The 25146-nt window shown below is 44.1% G+C and overlaps 1 long non-coding RNA gene across 2 annotated transcripts in view; it reads left to right on the forward strand.

The window, feature by feature from the left end:
• The window catches only part of LOC139362306 (uncharacterized), a 29659-nt gene extending 8391 nt beyond the window's left edge, over positions 1–21268 (forward strand). Inside the window, exons 2-3 of one of the 2 annotated variants that reach the window (XR_011620913.1) lie at positions 15883–18304; positions 18664–21268. This is a non-coding gene — a long non-coding RNA (uncharacterized lncRNA). The remainder of the gene's footprint in view (positions 1–15882; positions 18305–18663) is intronic. The other variant, XR_011620914.1, reaches the window with a different exon arrangement.
• Positions 21269–25146: the final 3878 nt, after the last annotated feature.

A 25146-nucleotide genomic window follows, 5' to 3' on the forward strand; every position in this document is an offset into this window, starting at 1 on the left:
CTCATCAAATAGTTTTATAATCACAGACAAGTCACTCAATCCCTCTGTGTTTTAAGTCCCTGTAAAATGGAGGTAATAATGGCTGTCCTACCCACCTCAAAGGATTATCGGCATTCTCTCAGTAAAATAAAAAATACATAGAATGGTGATTTTTTTTTCGGTTATTTTTATTTTTATTTATTTACTTTTTGAGACAGAGTTTTACTCTGCTGCTTAGGCTGGAGTGCAGTGGCGCAGTCTCGGCTCACTGTAACCTCTGCCTCTGGGCTCAGGTGATTCTCCTACCTCAGCTTCCCCAGTAGCTGGGACTACAGGTGCATGCCACCACGCCCAGCAATTTTTTTTTTTTTAGATGGAGTCTCGCTCTGTCGCCAGGCTAGAGTGCAGTGGCATGATCTCAGCTCACTGCAACCTCCGACTCCCTGGTTCAAGGGGTTCTCCTGCCTCAGCCTCCTGAGTAGCTGGGATCACAGGCACATGCCACCACACCCAGCTAATTTTTTGTATTTTTAGTAGAGACGAGATTTCCCCATGTTGGCCAGGATGGTCTCCATCTCCTGACCTCGTGACCCACCCACCTTGGCCTCCCAAAGTGCTGGGATTACAGGCGTGAGCTATCGCACCCAGCCTTTTTGTATTTTTATTAGAGACAGGGTTTTACCATGAGGGCCAGGCTGGTCTCTCCTAACTTCTGACCTCAGGTGATCTGCTTGCCTTGGCCCCCCAAAGGGCTGGTATTATAGGCGTGAGCCACTGCACCTGGCCTTTTCAGTGATTTTTTTTATTTTTTTATTTTTATTTATTTTTTATTTTTTATTTTTTTATTTTTTGAGACGGAGTCCTCGCTCTGTCGCCCAGGCTGGAGGGCAGTGGTGCGATCTGGGCTCACTGCAAGCTCCGCCTCCCGGGTTCACGCCATTCTCCTGCCTCAGCCTCCTGAGTACCTGGGACTACAGGCGTCCACCACCTCGCCCAGCTAGTTTTTTGCATTTTTTTTAGTAGAGACGGGGTTTCACTGTGTTAGCCAGGATGGTCTCGATCTCCTGACCTCGTGATCCGCCCGTCTTGGCCTCCCAAATTGCTGGGATTACAGGCTTGAGCCACCGCGCCCGGCCCTTCAGTGATTTTTTAAAAAAATTGCTATCATTGCAGGCTTTGAGCATACACCAGCATCCAGGGTGGTATATCAACTAATTTTTCTGAATACCTTGAAAAATGATCTCATACCGAATTTGTCTTTTTCTTGAAAATACCATACCTCATTTTTCTATTCCTATTCCTGCTTGTGCATTTTTCCTTCCCAATAATTGCTAAAATGAGTAGTTTAAGTAATTTAAGCCTCTGGTAGTTACAATAAAATAATGAGAAAACAGGTAGAAGCTTTCGTTATAATATAGTGTGATAGGAAAATAGAATAAATCTTGGGACCCCAAAATCACTAAGTCAAAGCTGGGAACTACTTAAAAACCGGACTTTCATTCTTTTTATTTTCATTTTTAAAAATTTTTGAGAGTCTTGCTCTGTCACCCAGGCTGGAGTACAGTGGTGCAATTTCTGCTCACTGCAACATCCGCCTCCTGGGTTCAAGGGATCCTCCTGCCTCAGCCTCCCAAGTAGGTGGGACTATAGGCACATGCCACCACACCTAGTTAGTTTTTGTATTTTTAGTAGGACAAGATTTCTCCATGTTGGCCAGGCTGGTCTTGAACTACTGACCTCAGGTGATCCACCCACCTCAGCCTCCTGTGTTAGGATTACAGGCATGAGCCACCCCACCCAGCACCTGCCTTTCATTCTATTCCTTACAAATATGTATAGCTACTAAAATTAAAAAGCTACATACCAGGCCGGGGCGCGGTGGCTCAAGCCTGTAATCCCAGCACTTTGGGAGGCCGAGACGGGTGGATCACAAGGTCAGGAGATCGAGACCATCCTGGCTAACATGGTGAGACCCCGTCTCTACTAAAAATACAAAAAACTAGCCGGGCGAGGTGGCGGGCGCCTGTAGTCCCAGCTACTCAGGAGGCTGAGGCAGGAGAATGGCGTAAACCCGGGAGGCGGAGCTTGCAGTGAGCTGAGATCTGGCCACTGCACTCCAGCCTGGGCGACAGAGCAAGACTCCGTCTCAAAAAAAAAAAAAAAAAAAAAAAGAAAAAGCTACATACCACCCTCACAAGGAATATCCTTGTGGACAAAGGACAGACAGAACTCAAAGTCATCCCCTTGCTCACTGAGATAAATGCATATCTGATTGCCTCCTTCGGAAAGGCTAATCAGAAACTCAAGAGTGCAACCATTTGTTTCTTAACACCTATGACCTGGAAGCCTCCTCCCCTCTTCGAGTTGTCCCACCTTTCCAGACAGAATCAATGGCCGTCTTACACATATTGATTGGTCTCTCATGTCTCCCTAAAATGCATGAAAGCAAGCTGTGCCCCAACCACCTTGGGCACATGTTGTTAGGACTTCCTGAGACTGTCAAGGGCGCATGTCCTTAACTTGGACAAAATAAACTTCCTAAATTGACTGAGACCTGTCTCACATATTTAGGGTTCACAATGGCAATGGGAAAGAAAACATTGTGGAAATCCTGACCTACTAGTATAACCGCCCAATGGGTTTCACCTTGACCGCTGCCTAGACAGAGCTGATTCAAGACAGGAGAACTGCAATAGAGAAAGAGTAATTCACACAGAGCCGACTGTGTGAGAGACCGGGTTTTATTATTACTCAAATCAGTGTCAGACCGGGGTTTTATTATTACTCAAATCAGTGTCCCCGAGCATTTGAGCGTTCAGGAAGCAGAGTCTTTAAGGACAACTTGGTGGGTAGGGGGAATCCAGTGAGCTGGGAGTTCTGATTGGTCAGAGATGAAATCATAGGGAGTCGAAGCTGTCTTCTGTCTCTGAATCTGTTCCTGGGTGGAGGCCACAAGATCAGATGAGCCAGTTTATCCATCTGGGTAGTGCCAGCTGATCCATAAAGTGCAGCGTCTTCAAAGTATCTCAAGCACTGATTTTAGGAGCAGTTTAGGGAGGGTCAGAATCTTGTAGTCTCCGGCTGCATGAATCCTAAACCATAATTTCTAATCTTGTGGTTAATGTTAGTCCTACAAAGGCAATCCAGGCAAGAAGGAGAAGTGCTTTGGGAAAGGGCTGTTACTGTCTTTGTTTGTTGTTGTTGTTGTTGTTTTTAAGTCTTGCTTTGTTGCCCAGGCTGGAGTGCAGTGGCGTGATCTCAGCTTACCGCAACCTCTGACTCCCTGGTTCAAGCGATTCTGCTACCTCAACCTCCTGAGTAGCTGGGATTACAGGCGCACGTCACCATTCCCAGCTATTTTTTATTTTTAGTGGAGACGAGGTTTTACCATGTTGGCCAGGACGGTCTGGATCTACTGACCTCATAATCTACCCACCTCAGCCTCCCAAAGTGCTGGGATTACAGGGGTGAGCCTCCATGCCCGGCATCTGTCTTTGTTTTAAACTATAAACTACAAACCAAGTTTCTTCCAAAGTTAGTTCAACCTAAGCTCAGGAATGAACAAGGACAACTTGGAGGTTAGAAGCAAGATGGAGTCAGTTAAGTTAGATCTCTTTCACTGTCTCAGTCATAATTTTGCAAAGGTGGTTTCAGTAGTAGAATTATTTACATGATCTCATTTAATCTCTTTTAGTCCTCAGGACACTGCTGCAGGGTAGGATTATTAAATGAGGAAAGAAGACTCAATGGTTTAGTGACTTGGCTGGAATCACACAGTTAAAAGTGTGGAGCTAGAATTCAAACCCAAATTTGACCTCAAAAATTAACTCTTTTTTTTTTTTTTTTTTTTTTGAGATGGAGTCTCACTCTGTTGCCCAGGCTGGAGTGCAATGGTGTGATCATGGCTCGCTGCAACCTCCTCCTGGGTTCAAGTGATTCTCCTGACTCAGTCTCTTGAGTAGCTGGGATTACAGGCACCCACCACCATGCTCAGCTAATTTTTGTATTTTTGGTAAAGACCAGGGTTTTTCCATGTTTGCCAGGATGGTCTTGAACTCCTGACCTCAGGTGATGTGCCTGCCTTGGCCTCCCGAAGTGCTGGGATTACAGGAGTGAGCTACCGTGCCTGGCCAAAGATTAACCTTTTCTTTTTTTTTTTTTTTTTTGAGATGGAGTCTTGCTCTGTTGCCCAGGCTGGAGTGCAGTGGCACGATCTCAGTTCACTGCAAGCTGTGCCTCCCAGGTTCATGCCATTTTCCTGCCTCAGCCTCCCGAGTAGCTGGGACTATAGGTGCCCGCCACCACACCCAGCTAATTTTTTTTTGTATTTTTAGCTAATTTGTACTTTTGTGAAAATACAAAAATTAGCCAGGCATGGTGGTGCATACCTGTAATTCCAGCTACTCAGGACTCTGAGGCAGGAGAACCCCCTGAACCCCTGGGGGTGGAGGTTGCAGTGAGCCGAGATAGCGCCATTGCACCCCAGCATGGAAGACAGTGAAACTCTGTCTCAAAGATTAAAAAAAAAAACAAAAAAAAAAACTGGCCAGCCTCGGTGGTGTGCATCTGTAGCCCTGCTACTTGGGAGGCTGAGGTGGGAGGATAGCTTGAGCCGGGGAGTTTGAGGCTGCAGTGAGCCATGATCACACAACTGCACTGCAGCCTGGGTGACTTGGTGAGCTTGTCTCAAAAAAGTAAAATAAAATAAATAATTGGGACTGAACACAGTAGCACATGCCTGTAATCCCAGCACTTTGGGAGGCCGAGACGGGCGGATCACGAGGTCAGCAGATCGAGACCAGCCTGGCTAACACAGTGAAACCCCGTCTCTACCAAAAAAATACAAAAAAAAAAACTAGCCGGGCGAGATGGCGGGCGCCTGTAGTCTCAGCTACTCGGGAGGCTGAGGCAGGAGAATGGCATAGACTCGGGAGGCAGAGCTTGCAGTGAGCTGAGATCCGGCCACTGCACTCCAGCCTGGGCCACAGAGTGAGACTCCATCTCAAAAAAAAAAAAAAAAAAAGGAAATAATTCTATTTACAATAGCATAAAAAAGAATAAGAAACTTAGGAATAACTTTAATAAATGAAGTGCAAAATATATAGATAAACAGAAATAAACCCATGTGTATGTGATCAACTGATTTTTTTTTTTTTTTTTTTTTTGAGATGGAGTCTCCCTCTGTCACCCAGGCTAGAGTGCAGTGGCACAATATCAGCTTACTGCAACCTCTGCCTCCCAGGTTCAAGCAATTCTCCTGCCTCAGCCTCCTGAGTAGCTGGGATTACAGGTGTGTGCCACCATGCCCGGCTAATTTTTTGTGTTTTAGTAGAAACGGGGTTTCACCATGATGGTCAGACTGGTCTCGAACTCCTGACCTCATGATCCACCCGCCTCGACTTCCCAAAGCGCTGGGATTACAGGCGTGAGCTACTGCACCCGGCCAACTGATTTTTGACAAAGGTGCCACGACAATCTAATGAGAAAGACTAGCCTTTTCAGCAAATGGTGCTGGGACAAATTGATAGCCACCTGCAGAAGAATGCTCTTTTTTTCCAGCCTGGCCAACATGGCAAAACCTCGTCTCTACCAAAAAGAATACAAAAATTAGCTGGGTGTGGTGGCAGGCACCTGTAGTACCAGCTGCCTGAGGCAGGAGAATCACTTGAACCAGGGAGGTGGAGGTTGCAGTGAGCCAAGATTGCACCACTGCACTCCAGCCTGGGTGACAGAGGGAGACTCCATTTCCAAAAAAATAAAAAAATGAAAAGAAAAAAGTGGCAATAGATTCTTAGACGTGATGCTAAAAGCACACACAACAAAAGAGGAAAAAATAGGTAAATTAGACTTCTTCAAAATTAAAAGCTTTTCTGCTTCAAATTATACTATGGGCAAAGGGAAAAGACAACCCACGGGATGGGAGAAAATATTTGCAATCATGTATCTGATAAGGGACTTATCTCTAGAATACATAAAAAAACTCTATCAACTCAATAATAAAAGACAGAAAATCGAATTTTAAAATGGGCAAAGTCTCTGAGTAGACATTTCTCCAAACAAGATATACAAATGGGGCTGGGCATGGTGGCTCATGCCTGTAATCCACTAATTTGGGAGGCCAAGGTAGCAGTATCACTAAGTCCCAGGAGTTAGGTACCAGCAGGGCAACATAGGGAGACCCTGTCTCTATGAAAAATACAAAAATTAGCCAGGTACGATGGCTCGTGCCTGTAGTACCAGCTACTTGGGGGAGGCTGAGGTGGGAGAATCGCTTGAGCCTGGGAGGTTGAGGCTGCAGTGAGCCACGATCATGCCACTGCACTGCAGCCTGGGTGACAGAGCCAGACCCTGTCTCAAAAAAATGAAAACAAAAAAAGGGATATAATTGATGAATATGCAGAGATAAAACTGATCCCTGATAGTCTTCAGGGAAATGCAAATCACATTTCACCCATTTTACATTTTATCCACTAGAATGGCTATAACAAAAAAGTCAGATAATAAATGCTGGTGAGAATATGGAGAAATCAGAACACTTATACACTGCTATTGGGAATGTAAAATGGTGCAGCCACTTTGTTTATTTTAGTTAATTTATTTTTGTTATAGAGGCGGGGTTTCACCATATTGGCAAGGCTGGTCTAAAACTCCTGACCTTAAGTGATCCACCCGCCTCAGCCCATGGTGCAGCCACTTTACAAAACAGACTGATGGTTTCCCAAAATGTTAAACATAAAATTTCCATATGACCTAGCAATTCCACTCCTGGATATATGTATCCTAAAGAATTGAAAATAAGGCGAGGTACAATGGCTCATGCCTGTAATCCCAGCACATTGGGAGGCCAAGGCAGGGGATCGCTTGAGCCCAGGAATTCAAGACCAGCCTGGGCAACATGGTGAAATCGTGTCTCTACAAAAAGAACAAAAATTAGCTGGGCATGTTAGCACATGCCTATAGTCCCAGCTACTCGGGAGGTTAGGGTGAAAGGATCACTGAGTCAGGGGAAGTCAAGGCTACAGTGATCCATGATAGTGCCACCGCACTCCAGCCTGGGCAACACAGTGAGTGAGAGCCTGTCTCAAAGAAAAAAAAGAAAAAGGAAAGGAAAAAAAGAAAATAAGTATTCATACAAAAACTTGTTCACAAATATTCATAGCAGCACTATTTGAAATAGGCAAAAGATGGAAATAACTGAAATGTCCGTCTTAGTATGACAGAGTTTTGTTCTTGTTGCCCAGGCTGGAGTGCAATGGCGCTATCTTGGCTCACTGCAACGTCTGCCTCCTGGGTTCAAGCTATTCTGCCTCAGCCTCCCAAGTAGCTGGGACTACAGGTACGTGCCACCATGCCCAGCTAATTTTGTATTTTTAGTAGAGACGGGGCTTCTCCATGTTGGTCAGGCTGGTCTGAAACTTCTGACCTCAAGTGATCCGCCTGCCTCGGCCTCCCAAAGTGCTGGGATTACAAGCATGAGCCACCACGCCTGGCCAGATCGATCGATCGATCTATCTATCTATCTATCTATCTATCTATCTATCTATCTATCTTATCTATCTATTTTTTTTTTAGGAGACACAGTCTTGCTCTGTCACCCAGGCTGGAGTGCGGTGGCATGATCTCGGCTCACTGCAACCTCCACCTCCCAGATTCAAGCAATTCTCCTGCCTCAGCCTCCCAAGTAGCTGGGACTACAGGTGTGCGCCACCATGCCTGGCTAATTTTTGTGTTTTTAGTAGAGATGGGGTTTCACCATGCTAGCCAGGCTGGTCTCAAACTCCTGACCTCAGGCAATCGGCCTGCCTTGGCCTCCTAAAGTGCTGGGATTATAGGTGTGAGCCACAGAACCTGGCAGGTCCTTGTATTTTATTGTTTCTTTCACTTTAGAATTTGTACACTCAGAGTTTGTGAAAAAATAAACTCCCTTACAAAAGTATTTTTGGTGCTTTGATTCAGAAATTTTGCACTGTTTAATAGTTCATAGCTCTGTCAACACTTTAGCTTGGCCTTTGGCTTGGCCTGCCCAAGTAAAGACACAAATTCGCTAGTGAGTTTAGGTGCCTGGAAATAGTGATCTCTGGTAGGACTCAAACTTCTTTAACTTCTTGACTTCCTTCCAGAGTGAAAGTTAGGCATGCCAACGGATGGACACTGTGACTTCACCTGAAAGATACCATTTGTAATCTCTCAATGAACAACTACTCATCACCCCTTAATTTCTTGGTTCTGTAGTCTTTTTCTTATTATCTATATATTTTTGAGATGGAGTCTTACTCTATCACCCAGGCTGGAGTGCAATGGCATGATCTCGGCTCACTGCAACATCCGCCTCCCAGGCTCAATAGATTCTCCTGCCTCAGCCTCCCGAGTAGTTGGGATTACAGGCATCTACCACCATGCCTGGCTAACTTTTGTATTTTTAGTGGAGATGGGATTTCATCCTTTTGGTAGGCTGGTCTCGAACTCCTGACCTCAGGTGATCCACCCTCCTTGGCCTCCCAAAGTGCTGGGACTATAGGCTTGAGCCACTGTGCCGGGCTGGTCCTGTTTGCAGTCTTTATTATAAATTCAAATGTCATAATTTAACTACAACTTTAAAAGATTAACTTTGAAAATTTAACAATGTAAAATTTTTTTTTTTTTTTTTTTTGTTTGAGACGGAGTCTTGCTCTGTCACCCGAGCTGGAGTGCAGTGGCCAGATCTCAGCTCACTGCAAGCTCCGCCTCCCGGGTTTATGCCATTCTCCTGCCTCAGCCTCCCGAGTAGCTGGGACTACAGGCGCCCGCCACCTCGCCCGGCTAGTTTTTTGTATTTTTTAGTAGAGACGGGGTTTTACCGTGTTAGCCAGGATGGTCTCGATCTCCTGACCTCGTGATCCGCCCATCTCGGCCTCCCAAAGTGCTGGGATTACAGGCTTGAGCCACCGCACCCGGCCACAATGTAAAATTTTTTTACAAATTTAACTTTGTCACAATGCCCCCTCTGACACCCTCTGCCCCTTAAGTACAAGTAAGTATTTAAATAATTAATTCTGAATCTTAATCATACCAGATTACATGTGACTAGACTGTTTCATCTGTGTATGCCATAGTTCGTGTTCATTTATTTATCTCCCAGATAGTTTTTTATCACTTTATAAATTTAGTTTACAAGCCAAAGACTCAGAAATCTGTTTCCTTTTAGGTTATAGACAGTAGCATCTTAGGACTTCAGAGCTTGGAGGGGAAAAAAATAGAGGTTTTTTTAGAGACGGGTCTCACTCTGTTGCCCAGACTGGAGTGCAGTGGAGGGAACACAGCTCACTGCAACCTTGACTTCCCGGGCTCAAGTGATCCTCCCACCTCAGCCTCCTGAGCAGCTTGGACTACAAGCACATGCCACCATGCTCAGCTAATTTTCTTTTCCTTTTTTTGGTAGAGGAGGAGTCTCAACATGTCGCCTAGGCCAGTCTCAAACTCCTGGGCTCACTTGATCCTTCCGCTTCGGCCTCCCAAAGTGCAGGATTATAGGCGTGAGCCACCATGCCCGGCCAAGAATAGTTCTTTACCAAGACAGATGAGCAAAGAATATTGGCTGACATCTCTAGTAATATCAGTCAATAATTAATAAGTTATAGACAATTTAAGGGAAATTTAAGGAAATCCCAACAAAAGTAAAATTCAATTTTTTTTTTTGAGATGGAGTCTTGCTTTGTCACCCAGGCTGGGTACAGTGGCGTGATCTTGGCTCACTGCAACCTCCATCTCCCAGGTTCATGCAATTCTCCTGCCTCAGCCTCCCAAGCAGCTGGGATTACAGGCATGTGCTACCACGCCTGGCTAATTTTTGTATTTTTATTAGAGACAGAGTTTCACCACATTGGTCAGGCTGGTCTTGAACTCCTGACCTCAAGTGATCCACCCACCTTAGCCTCCCAAAGTGCTGGCATTACAGGTGTGAGCCACCACGCCCGGCCAGTTTTATTGAGTATACGTAGTTGACTCCCTGTCATTTATTCCACCTCAGATAACTAGTCTAATCCAATTCTGGTTATTCTATCATCCCCTTGGCAGTAATTGGTTTTAGAGTAGGAGTGTGGCCAACTGTGCAGTATTCTTAGAAATACTTTCTTGTGGTCGGGCGCAGTGGCTCACGCCTGTAATCCCAGCACTTTAGGAGGCTGAGGCGGGTGGATCACCTGAGGTCAGGAGTTTGACACCAGCCTGATTAACATGGAGAAACCCCGTCTCTACTAAAACTACAAAATTAGCCGGGCGTGGTGGCACATGCCTGTAATCCCAGCTACTCGGGAGGCTGAAGCAGGAGAATTGCTTGAATCCAGGAGGCGGAGGTTACGGTGGGCCAAGATTGTACCAGTGCACTCCAGCCTGGGCAACAAGAACGAAACTCTGACTCAAAAAAAAAGAAAAAAGAAGAAATACTTTCTTACTCCTAAGAGTGCTCTTCTTCCTCTGCATACTGGCATGGCTGAGTTAAAATAATTTCTGCAGTTATCTTGCTACTGCCTGAGGATAAAGCTGTTACCAAGAATAGGATAGGGTAAAGGGATGGATGAATCCTGGATCCTTCATGACATTGTAATACAACTGCATCAGTCAACTCTGTCTCTCTCTGAGCTTCCTTGTTGTATGACAGAGTAAATTTCCTCATTTTTTTTTATTATTCATAGTGTGAGTAGATTTTATTAATTATTTACAACCAAACCATTCTAACTGATCTGCTGAACATTAGTGCCACTTGGTAACACTGATTTTCCCTAGATTCAGGTAAAATGCTTTCTTCAACTCATCCTGTATTTTCCAGTATAGTTAGAGAACCCTCAGAAGAATACACATGGCTCCAACATTTTAGAAACTCTATCAGGTACCCAGTCCTCAACATCTTGTCAGGATTAGTTTACATCAGAAGCTGCGACTGTCTTCCTTTCAGCCAGATACTCCACTGACCTCCATGGCAAACTCAGGCCAGGTTGGAGAATTCAGTGCTTTCCCTAAGCATGTAAAAATTCCCAGGTGTGAAGATCCTGCTTACTGCTGGTGCCTTATATCTTTTACTTAAGTCTGCTTGAGTTCCGAATCGTTTTGGCTAGACTTCTTGAATAGGTTCCTCATCCCCATATTGCCCTTCTTGCATGTGCTGCTGACCCAAGCTGATGAGACCGCTTCCAAAGTTACCTTCAAGAGCTCGCCTGTTATTTCACCCTCACCTGCCTACCAGAATTCCTGATCCATTCCTTCTCCAACTTTCATATCTTCATTTTTATTTAAAGCACAGTAGAACATATTTATGGGAAGGAAATAAATAGCCCAAAGTACACTGGAGAAATATTTTAGCAGGAGTGACCACAATACTGGTTCATGGTTTTTATGCCTGTTTTCTTTCTTAAGATAAGGAGAATTTATAAGCTGTTAACTTCGTATGCTCTGCACGAACTGTTGTAAAAGTTTCAGATGCAATTGAATGTAGTTTTTTTAACTACTAAATATTCCAAAGAGAGAGGAAAAATTAATAAAAAAGTTTTCTCTCAAGAGCTGTTTTTATTAATTAAAATATAACTAGCAATAGCTTATTATATAAAGTTAATAACTTCTTTAATATAGCCATTTGTCATTTATAGACATCAACCCCTTAACTTGAATAATCAACTCTGGTTTCCTTTCAGTCCCATTTAGTCAGGTTTAGGGGTTAGTATGGATTTTTCTCTGGCTTTTGTTTTGTGTAATAACCTTTTGCAATCTGCTTTATGTGCATTTACACATATGAAAAAAGTCCAAATATATTATCAAGCCTTTATTCTTATATGTTGACTATGTGAAATTTAATTTCCTACCCATTAAAATATTTTTCCTGCCGGGTGTGTGGGCTCACACCTGTAATCCCAGCACTTTGGGAGGCTGAGGTGGGTGGATCACCTGAGGTCAGGAGTTCAAGACTAGCCTGACCAACATGGAGAAACCCCATCTCTACTAAAAATACAAAATTAGCTAGGGTGGTAGTGCATGCCTGTAATCCCAGCTGCTCGGGAGGCTGAGGCAGGAGAATTGCTTGAACCCAGGAGGCGGAGGTTGCGGTGAACCAAGATCGCGCCATTGCACTCCAGCCTGGGCAAAAAGAGCGAAACTCCGTCTTAAAAAATATATATATATATTTTTTTCCTTTCAATTAATTGTCAATTAGTTCCTCTTGTTCTTCTTGTAATACACTCCTGAATTACTTTCCTACTTGCTATAAAATTCTATGATACTATTCAGTATGTGTTAGGGACACCCTATCCTCTATCCAGATTTCCAAAGGAATTTTTAAAAAGCAATTTATCATCAAAATTTAAAAAAACCTTTTTTTCTTTTTTTTTGAGACAGAGTCTTGCTACGATGCCCAGACTGGAGTGCTATGGCATTATCTTGGCTCACTGCAAGCTCCGCCTCCTGGGTTCAAGCAATTCTCCTGCCTCAGCCTCCTCAGTAGCTAGAACTACACGTGTGTGCCACCACACCTGGCTAATTTTTTTTTGTATTTTAGTACAGATAGGGTTTCACCATATTGGCCAGGCTGATCTTGATCTCCTGACCTCAGGTGATCCACCCGCCTCGGCCTCCCAAACTGCTGGGACTACAGGCTTGAGCCACCATGCCCGGCCCTCACTACTGTGAGTAGTAGAGACTACTACCCTGTCTCTACTAAAAATACAAAAAATTAGCCGGGTGTGGTGGCGCCTGTAGTCCCAGCTATTCAGGAGTATGAGGCGGGAGAATGGTGTGAACCCAGCAGGCGAAGCTTGCAGTGAGCAGGGATCGCGCCACTGCACTCCAGCCTGAGCCACAGAGCGAGACTCCTTCTCAAAAAAACAAACAAACAAACAAACAAAACACTTTTTTTTTTTTTTTGGAGACAGAGTCTCGCTCTGTCGCCCAGGCTGGAGTGCAGTGGCCCGATCTCAGCTCACTGCAAGCTCCGCCTCCTTGGTTTACGCCATTCTCTTGCCTCAGCCTCCTGAGTAGCTGGGACTACAGGCGCCGGCCACCTCGCCGGGCTAGTTTTTTGTATTATTTAGTAGAGAAGGGGTTTCACCGTGTTAGCCAGGATGGTCTCGATCTCCTGACCTCGTGATCCGCCCGTCTCAGCCTCCCAAAGCGCTAGGATTACAGGCTTGAGCCATCGCGCCCGGCACAAAAAACTTTTATGCTTCCAATCATACTATCCAGAAAATGAAAGGCTGGGCATGGTGGCTCATGCCTGTAATCCCTGAACTTTGGGAGGCCAAGGCAGGTAAATCATTTGAGGTCAGGAGTTTGAGACCAGCCTAGCCAACATGGTGAAAGCCCATCTCCATTGCAAAATACAAAAATTAGCCGGGCCTGTAATCCCAGCTACTTAGGAGGCTGAGGCATGAGAATTGCTTGAACCCAGAAGGCAGAAGTTGCAGTGAGCAGAGATCGCACAACTGCACTCCAGCCTGGGCAACAGAGTGAGACTGACTCAAAACAAAACAGAACAAAACAAATAAAAAACCAACTTACATCTATTAGTTATCAATTTAAAAAATTAACCCCCAAAACAACCCAATTAAAAGTGAGCTGAGGAACTGAATAGACATTTCTCCAAAGAAGATATACAAGTGTCCAATAAAGACATGAAAAGGTGCTCAGTATTATTAGTAACTGGGAAATGAAAATCAAAACCACAGTGAGATACCACTTCACACTCACTAGACTGGATGGTTATAATAAAAAAAGACAGACAATAGCAATTATCGAGAATTTGGAGAAATTGGAACCCTCATACATTGCTGGTGAGATTGTAAAGGTGTGCAGCCACTGGGAAAATCAGATTGGCAGTTCCTCAAGTGATTAAGTAGAGTTATTATATAACCTAGCAGTTCTACTCCTGGGTATACATCCAAGATAATTGAAAACATATGTCCACATAAAAACTTGTACACAGATGTTCATAACAGCATTATGCACAATAGCCAAAAAGTGGAAACAAACAAATGTCCGTCAACTGATGAATAGATAAACACAGGTGGTATGTATTATACAAACAGTGGAATATTTTTCTGTCATTTAAAGGAATGAAGTGCTGATACATGCTATACATGGATGAAACTTGAAAGCATGCTAAGTGAAAAAAGTCAGACACAAAAAGCTACATATTGTATGATTCCATTTATATGAACTGTCCAGAATTGGCAAATCTATAGTTTGAAAATAGATTAGTGTTGCCAGGAGTTAGAGGGAGAAGGAGCCATGATGAGTGATGTAATGGGTGTAGGATTATTTTTAGGGTGATAAAAATGTTCTAAAATTAGATAACAGTGACTATTATCTGAATAACTAAATGGTTAACTCTGAATATGTTAAAAACCACTGAATTGTATACCTTAAAAGTATGAATTAACTAGGGATGGTGGCACATGCCTATAGTCCCAGCTACTTGGGAGGCTAGAGCTGGAGGGTTGCTTGAGACCAGCAATTCAAGGCTGCAGTGTGCAATGATTGTGCCTTTTTTTTTTTTTTTTTTTTTTTTTGAGATGGAGTCTCGCTCTGCCGCCCAGGCTGGAGTGCAGTGGCCGGATCTCAGCTCACTGCAAGCTCCGCCTCCCGGGTTCACGCCATTCTCCTGCCTCAGCCTCCCGAGTAGCTGGGACTACAGGCGCCCGCCACCTCGCCCGGCTAGTTTTTTGTATTTTTTTAGTAGAGACGGGGTTTCACCGTGTCGGCCAGGATGGTCTCGATCTCCTGACCTCGTGATCCGCCCATCTCGGCCTCCCAAAGTGCTGGGATTACAGGCTTGAGCCACCGCGCCCGGCCAATGATTGTGCCTTGAACAGCCACAGCACTCCAGCCTGGGCAACATAATGAGACCCCATCTCTTAAAAAAAAAAAAAGCTTAAATTAAATTTATATCTATTCAGGTTCTGTTTTATATCTATTCAGGTTCTGTTACAGTAACAAAACTTTAATTCTAGAAATATATTCAGAATTGAGATAAGAAGTATATGGAAAAAAAATAGTCAACAACAATGAATCATGTACAAGTTCACATTTTAGTCTCTCAAGTATTTTCCCCATGATTGATACTCACATGTGTTTTCCCTGAAGTACTTACTGTTCTCTGCATTGAAATAACAAGGTAACTACCCCAGGAGACCTCTCTAAATGTCCTAAAGGAGGTAAAGGGTACCATTAGAGTAATAGACCATCTATTGCCACTGACTAAGGGTGAAGTCAAAATTAGCACTCATCTTTCTCTGCTCCATCCAATTTGTTTCCAAGCCTTCATAGATATTTAAAAGGTGTCTCTAGTTATCTACAGAATGCAATATTTTTCTCTTTTATAAAGTACGGTTTTTAAAAAGAATTATTTTAGGAACTTTAGAGTCAAATTAAATTTGCCATTTATTACATTTGCCACCATTCCTTAATAAATATAATGAGAATCCCATAGATGATGAATACTTATAAGAGTATAAGTAGGCCGGGCGCGGTGGCTCAAGCCTGTAATCCCAGCACTTTGGGAGGCCGAGGCGGGCGGATCACAAGGTCAGGAGATCGAGACCACAGTGAAACCCCGTCTCTACTAAAAATACAAAAAAATTAGCCGGGCGCGGTGGCGGGCGCCTGTAGTCCCAGCTACTCAGGAGGCTGAGGCAGGAGAATGGCGGGAACCCGGTAGGCGGAGCTTTCAGTGAGCCGAGATCGCGCCACTGCACTCCAGCCTGGGCAACAGCGTGAGACTCCGTCTCAAAAAAAAAAAAAAAAAAAAAAAAAAAAAAAAAAAAAAGAGTATAAGTGAATCTCAGAAAAGATGCTAAACTTCACTGAAAATTAAGGAAGTGTACCTTAATATGCCTTTTTTCTTTTTTCTTATATTTCTTTTTTTTCTTTTCTTTTTACTTTTAGAGACAGGGTCTTGCTGTCTCATCCACGTTGGAGTGCAACAGTGCAATCGTAACTCACTGAAACCTCGAACTCCTGGGCTCAAGTGATCCTTCTGCCACAGCCTCCTGAGTAGCTAGGACTATAGGCACGAGCCACCATGTCCAGCTGTGCACATTAATATAATAACAATAAATTATTTTACCCCTCTCAGATTAGCAAAGATTTAAAAGATTGATAATATTCAGTGTGGAAGAGAGTGTTTGGAATAAGCACTCTCACTTCACTGGTCATGAGAGGATAAAAATATATGATCATTTTGGGTGGTAATTTGCAATGTTATAATTTTAAATATGTACACTCTTTGACTCAGCATTTCCATTTCAAAAAAATGTGTTTCAGAAAAATGTATATAGATTTGGACAGGATCTTGCTTTGACAGCCAGGCTGGAGTGCAGCAGCATGATCTCAGCTCACTGCAGCCTCAGCCTCCCAGGCTCAAGCAATTGTCCCACATTAGCCTCCCAAGTAGCTGGGACTACAGATGTACACCACTATGCAGGCTAATATTTGTATTTTTTTGTAGAGACAGGGTTTCATCATGTTGCCCAGGTTGTGAATTTTATTTTATTTATTTATTTATTGAGACCAAGTCTCACTCTGTCACCCAGGCTGGAGTGCAGTGGCATAATCTCGGCTTACTGCAGCCTCCGCCTCCTGGGTTCAAGTGATTCTCCTGGCTCAGCCTCCCAAGTAATTGGGATTACAGGCATGCACCACCATGCCCAGCTAATTTTTGTATTTTTGGTAGAGATGGGGTTTCACCATGTTGGCCAAGCTGGTCTACAACTCCTGACCTCAGGTGATCTGCCTGCCTCGTCTTCCCAAAATGCTGGGATTACAGGCATGAGCTGCCACACCTGGCTAAGTTGTGATTTTTAAAATGTAGTGAATTGTGCTGTCTTTTTAGTCCAAAAATGATTGTGTCATTTTTTATTTGTATGCTCTCTTTGCACACTAAAAACCCTTTACCTAGAAAGCAAAACAAGTAGAGGATAAATCTCCAAGTGGACACTATATCTAACACTAATTTTATTTCAACTGGATTAGGAAAGTAAGGTTATTTTGTGTCGCAATAAACAGTGATTTTAAGTAACCCAAATAAATTTAATTAACTACTGTTCTGTTCCTACAAGGCTTGGGTACTCAGAAATTGAAAGGGCCCTTACAGACCAACACAGATATAATAGTGTCCAGTCATCTTCTATTAATTTAATAAAGAATGTTTATCTAGTTTTATAAGAGACTTTGAAGGCTTAATAAGAATTGTATTTACTCGTGATACTACTTTAAACTCCCAACTCTCAGGAAGTATTACAGAAGTTACTGAAAGCAGCCAGGCGTGGTAGCTCACACCTGTAATCCCAGCACTTTGGGAGGCCGAGGTGGGCAGATCACTTGGGCGGGCCAGGAGTCTGAGACCAGCCTGGCCAACATGGTGAAACCCCATCTCTACTAAAAATACAAAAATTATCCGGGTGTGGTGGCGTGCGTCTGTAATCCCAGCTGCTCGGAGGCCAAGGCAGGCGAATCGCTTGAACCTGGGAGGCAGAGGTTGCAGTGAGCCAAGATCGCGCCACTTCATTCCAGCCTGGGTGACAGAGAAAGACTTTGTCTCAAAAAAAAAAAGTTAGAGACAAATTAAGTAAAATGTATTAGAGATAATATCCTGCATTTAGCTTCAAAGGATTAATTGCTAAATCAATGGCTCTTTTAAACAAGTAGAAGGCCGGGCTCGGTGGCACATGCCTGTAATCTCAGCACTTTGAGAGGCGAGGTGTGCAGATTCTTTGAGCCCAGGAGTGCAAGACCACCCTGGGCAACAAGAGGAAACCCTGTCTCTACAAAAAAATATAAAAATTATCTAGGCATGGTGGTGCATGCCTGTAGTCCCAGCTACTTGGGAGGCTGAGGTGAGAGGATTGCTTGAGACCAGGAGGTCGAGGCTACAGTGAGCCATGATCACACTACTGCACTGCAACCTGGGTGACAGAGTAAGATTCTGTCTCAACATAAATAAATAAATAAAACAAGTAGAAACGTTTTGTCTTTTAGTTGACTAGAAGCTCAATATAAACCATTGGCACAAAAATCATTCTGCACTCTTAGGCTGCATGCATAGAAGATGGTATTCAGGACTGAAGCAGGCAGCATCTAAGATGGGTCATTGCCTATGTGTAATCCTTTGGACTGGACCTAGTGGCTATTCTAACAAATAGAAAATGGCAGATGTGAAGGGATACTCCTTCTGAGATTATATTATAACAAGACTGTGGTTTCTGTCTTAGGTGTCTCTCTCTCTTTTCCTCCTTCCCTCGCTCTGGGATCCCTTGATCTAGAATTAGCAAGCTGCCACGATACATGATGGAGAGGCCTATGTGACGTGGTGAGTAATTGAGGTCCTCAATTTAATAGCCCATGAGAAAGTTAAATCTGACAACAACCCATGAGTGAGCTTAAAAGAGGATCCTCAACCCCAATTGAGTTTTTGTTTTTGTTTTTCTTGAGACAGAGTCCTGCTCTATTGCCCAGGCTGAGAGTGCAGTGGTGCTATCTCAGCTCACTGCAACTTACCCCTCTCAGGTTCAAGCAATTCTCGTGCCTCAGCCCCCCGAATAGCTAGGACCACAGGAGCATGCCACTATGCCTTGAAAATAATCTGATTGAACTTAATGTCTAATTACACAGTTACCCAGCTCATTTTCTTTTCTTTTCTTTTCTTTTTTTTTTTTTTTTTTTTTTGAGATGGAGTCTCACTCTTTTGCCCAAGCTGGAGTGCAGTGGTGCTATCTCAGCTCACTGCAATCTCTGCCTCCTGGGTTCAAGCTATTTTCCTGCCTCAGCCTCCCAAGTAGCAGGGGTTGCAGGTATGTGCCACCACGCCCAGCTACTTTTTGTATTTTTGGTAGAGACAGGGTTTCGCCATATTGCCCAGGCTGGTCTTGAACTCCTAGGCTCGAGTGATCCGCCCGCCTCAGTCTCCCAAAGTGCTGTGATTACAGGTGTGAGGCCTGGTGCCCAGTTGGGTTTTGAGATGACTACAGCCCTGGCTGATGACTTCAGTGCAACCTCGTGAGAAACGTTGAGCTGTTATGCTTCTCCTGAATTCCTGACCCACAGACTTGTGAGAAATAAATGTTTTGTTGTTGACCTAAATTGTTAATTTTTAAGGTAATTTGTTACTCAGGAATAGGTAATGAATGCAAGGAAAATGAAGTACAGTCATGCCCAGTATCTGACAGGGATTGGTTCCAGGACTCCCACAGATACCAAAACCTAGGGATGCTCAAGTCCCGCAGCTGGCCACATGGAACCTGTGGATATGATGGACCAGCTGTACTAGTAACATGGAACTCAGCAGGGACATCACATCTAGAACATTTATTTATTTTATTTAGTTTTGAGTGCTATCTTTAAGCATGTTGACAATTTGGAGAGTATGGGGGGCGCAGTAAGGATTGAGAGGAAGGTAGAAATCATGTCACAAAAGGAACCTTTGGCACTAGGGTGGGGAAAAAGTATACTTGGGAACACAATCACTACTTTCTGATATCATAAGATCCTGTTGAATGGCTACTAGATACATGGAATTTAAGAGCTAGAGGAGGGATCCAATGGTCCAAACCCCTTCGTCTTACAGACCAGAAAAGTGAGACTCAGCATGATTATGATTCTGACCTAATGTCACATAGTTAGTTACTGGCTAATCTGGGAATCGAATTTTAGATGTCTGATAGAAGCAATAGAAAAGCAATAGGAAGGCCAACTTTAGTCGTGAGAAGAAACTTTCTAGCAATTAGATCTCTTTAAAAATGAAATGAATGAGGCTGGGCACTGTGGCTCACACCTGTAATCCCAGCACTTTGGGAGGCTGAGGTGGGCGGATCATGAGGTCAAGAGATCAAGACCAGCCTGGCGAAAATGGTGAAACCCCGTCTCTACTAAAAATACAAAAAGAATTAGCCAATGTGGTGGAGGGCACCTGTAGTCCCAGCTTCTCAGGAGGCTGAGGCAGGAGAATCACTTGAACCTGGGAGGCAGAAGTTGCAGTGAGCCGAGATCGCACCACTGCACTCCAGCCTGGGACAGAACAAGACTCCATCTCAAAAAAAAAAAAAAAAGAAATGAATGGACTGCCATACGGTATAGAGGGCTCCCTATAACTTTCTATGGTTTAAAAAATAAGCTGCGGACAGGCGCAGTGGCTCACATCTGTAATCCCAGCACTTTGGGAGGCCAACGCGTGTGAATCACCTGAGGTCAAGTTTGTGGCCAGTCTGGCCAACATGGCGAAACACTGTCTCTACTAAAAATACAAAAACAAACTAGGCATGGTGGCACACACCTGTAATCCCCGCTACTGGTGAGGCTGAGGCAGAAGAATCGCTTGAACCTGGGAGGCAGAGATTGCAGTGAGCTACACTCCAGCTTGGACAAGAGAGTGAGACTCTGTTTAAAAAAAAAAAAAGAAAAGAAAAGAAAATGAGCTGGGTAACTGTGTAATTAGACATTAAATTCCATCAGATTATTTTCAAGCTTCTCATCAACTCTAACATGTGATTCCATATTAATTTTAAGGTTGAAAAGAATGTAAAACAGATAATATTTTTCATGTCATTGAAAACAAAATTCTAGGCGGGTGTGGTGGTTCATGCCTGTAATCCCAGCACTTTGGGAAGCCAAGGTGAGTGGATGACTTGAGGTCAGGAGTTTGAGACCAGCCTGACCAACACAGAGGAACCCTGTCTCTACTGAATATACAAAATTAGCCGGGTATGGTGGCGCATGCCTGTAATCCCAGCTACTCAGGAGGCTGAGGCAGGAGAATCGCTTGAACCTGGGAGGCAGAGGTTGCAGTGAGCCGAGATCATGCCATTGCTCTCTAGCCTGGGCAACTGAGTGAAACTCGGTCTCAAAACAAACAAACAAACAAACAAACAAACAAAAACTTGGCATGGTGACACATGCCTGTAGTCCCAGCTACTCGGAAGGCTGAGACAGGAGGATCATTTGAACCCAGGAGTTCAAGGTGGCAGTAAGCCATGATCACACCACTGTACTCCAGCCTGAGTGGCAAAGATCATGTTGCTTAAAAAAAAAAAAAGTAGGCCGGGCGCGGTGGCTCAAGCCTGTAATCCCAGCACTTTGGGAGGCCGAGACGGGCAGATTACGAGGTCAGGAGATCAAGACCATCCTGGCTAACACGGTGAAACCCCATCTCTACTAAAAAATACAAAAAAAAACTAGCCGGGCGAGGTGGCGGGCGCCTGTAGTCCCAGCTACTCGGGAGGCTGAGGCAGGAGAATGGCGTAAACCCGGGAGGCGGAGCTTGCAGTGAGCTGAGATCCGGCCACTGCACTCCAGCCTGGGCGACAGAGCCAGACTCCCTCTCAAAAAAAAAAAAAAAAAAGTAAATCTCTGAAAGCAAAGAGTTTTCTTTTTCTTTCTTTCTTTCTTGTTTTTTTTTTTTTTTTTTTTTTTTTGAGATGGAGTCTCCCTCTGTTGCCCAGGCTAGAGTGCAGTGGCATGATCTTGGCTCACCGCAAACTCCACCTTCCAGGTTCAAGAAATTCTCCTGCCTCAGCTTTCCAAGTAGCTGGGATTACAGACGTGTACCACCACGCCCAGCTAAATTTTGTATTTTTAGTAGAGACGGGGTTTTGCCATGTTGGCCAGGCTGGTCTCAAACTCCTGACCTCAAGTGATCCATCCCCCTTGGCCTCCGAAAATGCTGGGATTACAGGTGTGAGCCACCACGCCCGGCCGTGGCTTAATCCTAGTACTTTGGGAGGCCGAGGTGGGCGGATTGCCTGAGGTCAGGAGTTCGAGACCAGCCTGGCTAACATGGTGAAACCCCATCTCTACTAAAAATACAATAATTAGGCCAGGTGCTGTGGCTCACGTCTGTAATCCCAGCTACTTTGGAGGTTGAGGCAGGAGAATTGCTTCAACCCAGGAGGCAGAGGTTGTGGTGAGCCGAGATCGTGCCACTGCACTCCAGCCTGGGTGACAGAGGGAAACTGTCTCAAAAAAAAAAAAAAAAAATTATTAGCCGGGCATGGTAGTGCACGCCTGTAGTCCCAGCTACTCATGAGGCTGAGGCAGGAGAATTGCTTGAACCCAGGAGGTGGAGGTTTCAGTGAGCCGAGATCACACCACGCACTCCAGCCTGGGCAACAGACCAAGACCCTGTCTCCAAAAAAATAAAAAAATAAGAAATGAAAAGGGATTAGATCTGGATTGGTGGCCCTAATTGAAAAGAAAATTTAAAAAAAGGAAATGAAAAGGGAAGAGAAGAGCATATATTTTTAGATTTAGATTATTTGTAGAAATACAAAGGGATCCTACAGTGAAATATGCCCTTCTGAAATTATCAATAGAGAACATATTCTTGTCCTATTCACATCATAATTAATAAGTTTAAGAATTACGTATATAGAGCAATGGGTAGTCACTGTAGAAATTCTGTGTATAATTCTCTTTAAAGATAAAGGCTGGGTGCGATGACTCACACCTGTAATCCCAGCACTTTGGGAGGCCGAGGTGGGCAGATCACCAGAGGTCGGGAGTTGGAGACCAGCCTGACCAACATGGTGAAACCCTGTCTCTACTAAAAAATACAAAAATTAGCCGAATGTGGTGGTGGGCCTCTGTAATCCCAGCTACTTGGGAGGCTGAGGCTGGAGAATTGCTTGAACCCAGGAGGTGGAGGTGCCAGTGACCAGAGATTGTGCCATTGCACTCCAGCCTGGGTAACAAGAGCAAAACTCTGTCTCAAAAAAAAAAAAAAAAGTAATTTAAAAATCAGAAGATAGGCCGGGCGCGGTGGCTCAAGCCTGTAATCCCAGCACTTTGGGAGGCCGAGGCGGGCGGATCACAAGGTCAGGAGATCGAGACCACAGTGAAACCCTGTCTCTACTGAAAATACAAAAAATTAGCCGGGCGCGGTGGCGGGCGCCTGTAGTCCCAGCTACTCAGGAGGCTGAGGCAGGAGAATGGCGGGAACCCGGGAGGCGGAGCTTGCAGTGAGCCGAGATCGCGCCACTGCACTCCAGCCTGGGCAACAGCGTGAGACTCCGTCTCAAAAAAAAAAAAAAAAAAATCAGAAGATAGGCCAAGAGATAATTCCTGCAATTAAAGTGCTATACTGACAGTAACAGCATGTATCACCCCTACTTTATCACTCACAATACAATAAGTCAACAAGGAGTTGAGCAGCTCAACTAGAACAAAGATTGCAAACTATACTTAACAATTATATTAGAAGTGTTTGTTTAGAAGGACGATTGTGAATGTTTTCTCATTTATAAGATCCTCAGGAATAAAAAAAAATCACATTCTGATTTAAGTTGCTTTGTAGTTAGAAATAATTATTTCTCACTGTAAAGTACTTTGCTCAGTAATGAAACGTTATTTAGAAATAAATTACAACATTTGTAAACCTGGAGGCTCATATTCATGACAGGATGTGCCCTTCCCCATCTCAGTAATGGCAACTGAATTCTTCCAGTTGATCAGGCATAAAACTTTAGAATTTTTCTCAACTCTTATCTTTTCCATACCTAAAACCCATCTTCAAAATATATTCAGAATCTGAACGCTTCTCACCACTTCCGCTGCTACAACCCTGGTCAAAGCCATCATCGTCTCTTGCCTAGATTTTCCTAGCTAGCCATTCTACTTTAGCTCTTGCCCCAGACCTTTATTCTCAATCCAGCAGCCACAGCATTTCTTTTAAAATATATGCCAGCAGCCCTCCTGAATCCTAGCGCTTCGAGACCTTCCACGGTGGAGGGGCGTTTTTCAAGTATAAGGTGACATGTTTTTCAGCATATTTCAAGTATCAGGTGAATTGCAGTTTGAATGAGTAATGGACCAGACAACCCCTAGGCATAGGTAAAAGTAGGTATTTGCCTAAGCCAATATGTACAGAGAAAAATTAAAAATTTCTTAACTATAGTTTAGTGAAACTAGAAAAATATTTGTGTGTTTTATGAACCTCCGTAAACTTCCTTTACCTGACTTCAGCAAAGATTCAGGGATTAAAAATAAACCAAAATCCAATACACAGACATCAGCATATCACAGAATTTCATCAACTAATCTCAAATTGAAAAATTTGCAGATTCACTTAAGATTGCCACAGCTAATTTTTATTTTTATTTTTATTTATTTTTTGAGATGGAGACTGTTACCTCCGCTTCCCAGGTTCAAGCGATTCTCTGTCCTCAGCCTCCTGAGTAACTGGGACTACAGGTGCACACCACCATGCCTGGATAATTTTTGTATTTTTAGTAGAGATAGGATTTCATTACGTTGGCCAGGCTGGTCTCGAAATCCTGACCTCAGGTGATCCACCTGCCTTAGCCTCCCAAAGTACTGGGATTACAGGCGTGAGGCACTGTACCTGGAGTTTTCTGTTTTCTATATAGCAGCAATATTGGTGTATCTCTTTTGAATGGAATGGTCTGGATATAGGGGTTTTATAAACACTGAGTTTCTTTCTTTCTTTCTTTCTTTCTTTTTTTTTTTGAGACAGGGACTCACTCTGTTGCCCAGGCTGGAGTGCAGTGGTGCAATCACAGCTCACTGCAGCCTCGACCTCCCACATTCAGTTGATCCTCCCACCTCATCCTCCCGACTAGCTGGGACTACAGGCATGCACCAGGATGCCTGGCTAATTTTTGGTATTTTTTGTAGAGACAGGTTTCCATCATATTGCCAACCAGCTGCTGGATGGTCTCCAACTCCTAGACTAAAGCCATCTGCCCACCTCAGCCTCCCAAAGTACTGGGATTACAGGCGTGAGCCACCACACTCGGCTAGAGGATCTTGAGCTCTTTTCTTTGTCTCTCTGTTTTTTTTTTTTTCTTTTCCCAGAGATGGGGTCTTGCTCTGTCACACACGCTAGAGTGCCATGGTGCAGTCATAACTCACTGCAGCCTTGAACTTTCTTTCTTTCTTTCTTTTCTCCCTTCCCTTCCCTTCCCTTCCCTTCCCTTCCCTTCCCTTCCCTTCCCTTCCCTTCCCTTCCCTTCCCTTCCCTTCCCTTCCCTTCCCTTCCCTTCCCTTCCCTCCCCTCCCCTCCCCTCCCCTCCCCTCCCCTCCCCTTCCCTCCCCTCCCCTTCCCTCCCCTTCCCCTCCTTTTCTTTTCTTTCCTTCTTTCTTTTTCTTTTCTTTTCTTTTATTCCCTCCCTCCCTCCCTTCCTTCCTCCCTCCCTTCCTTCC

The sequence above is a fragment of the Macaca nemestrina genome, chromosome 3, assembly GCF_043159975.1.
Source record: "Macaca nemestrina isolate mMacNem1 chromosome 3, mMacNem.hap1, whole genome shotgun sequence".
Classification (NCBI taxonomy): Eukaryota; Metazoa; Chordata; class Mammalia; order Primates; family Cercopithecidae; genus Macaca; species Macaca nemestrina.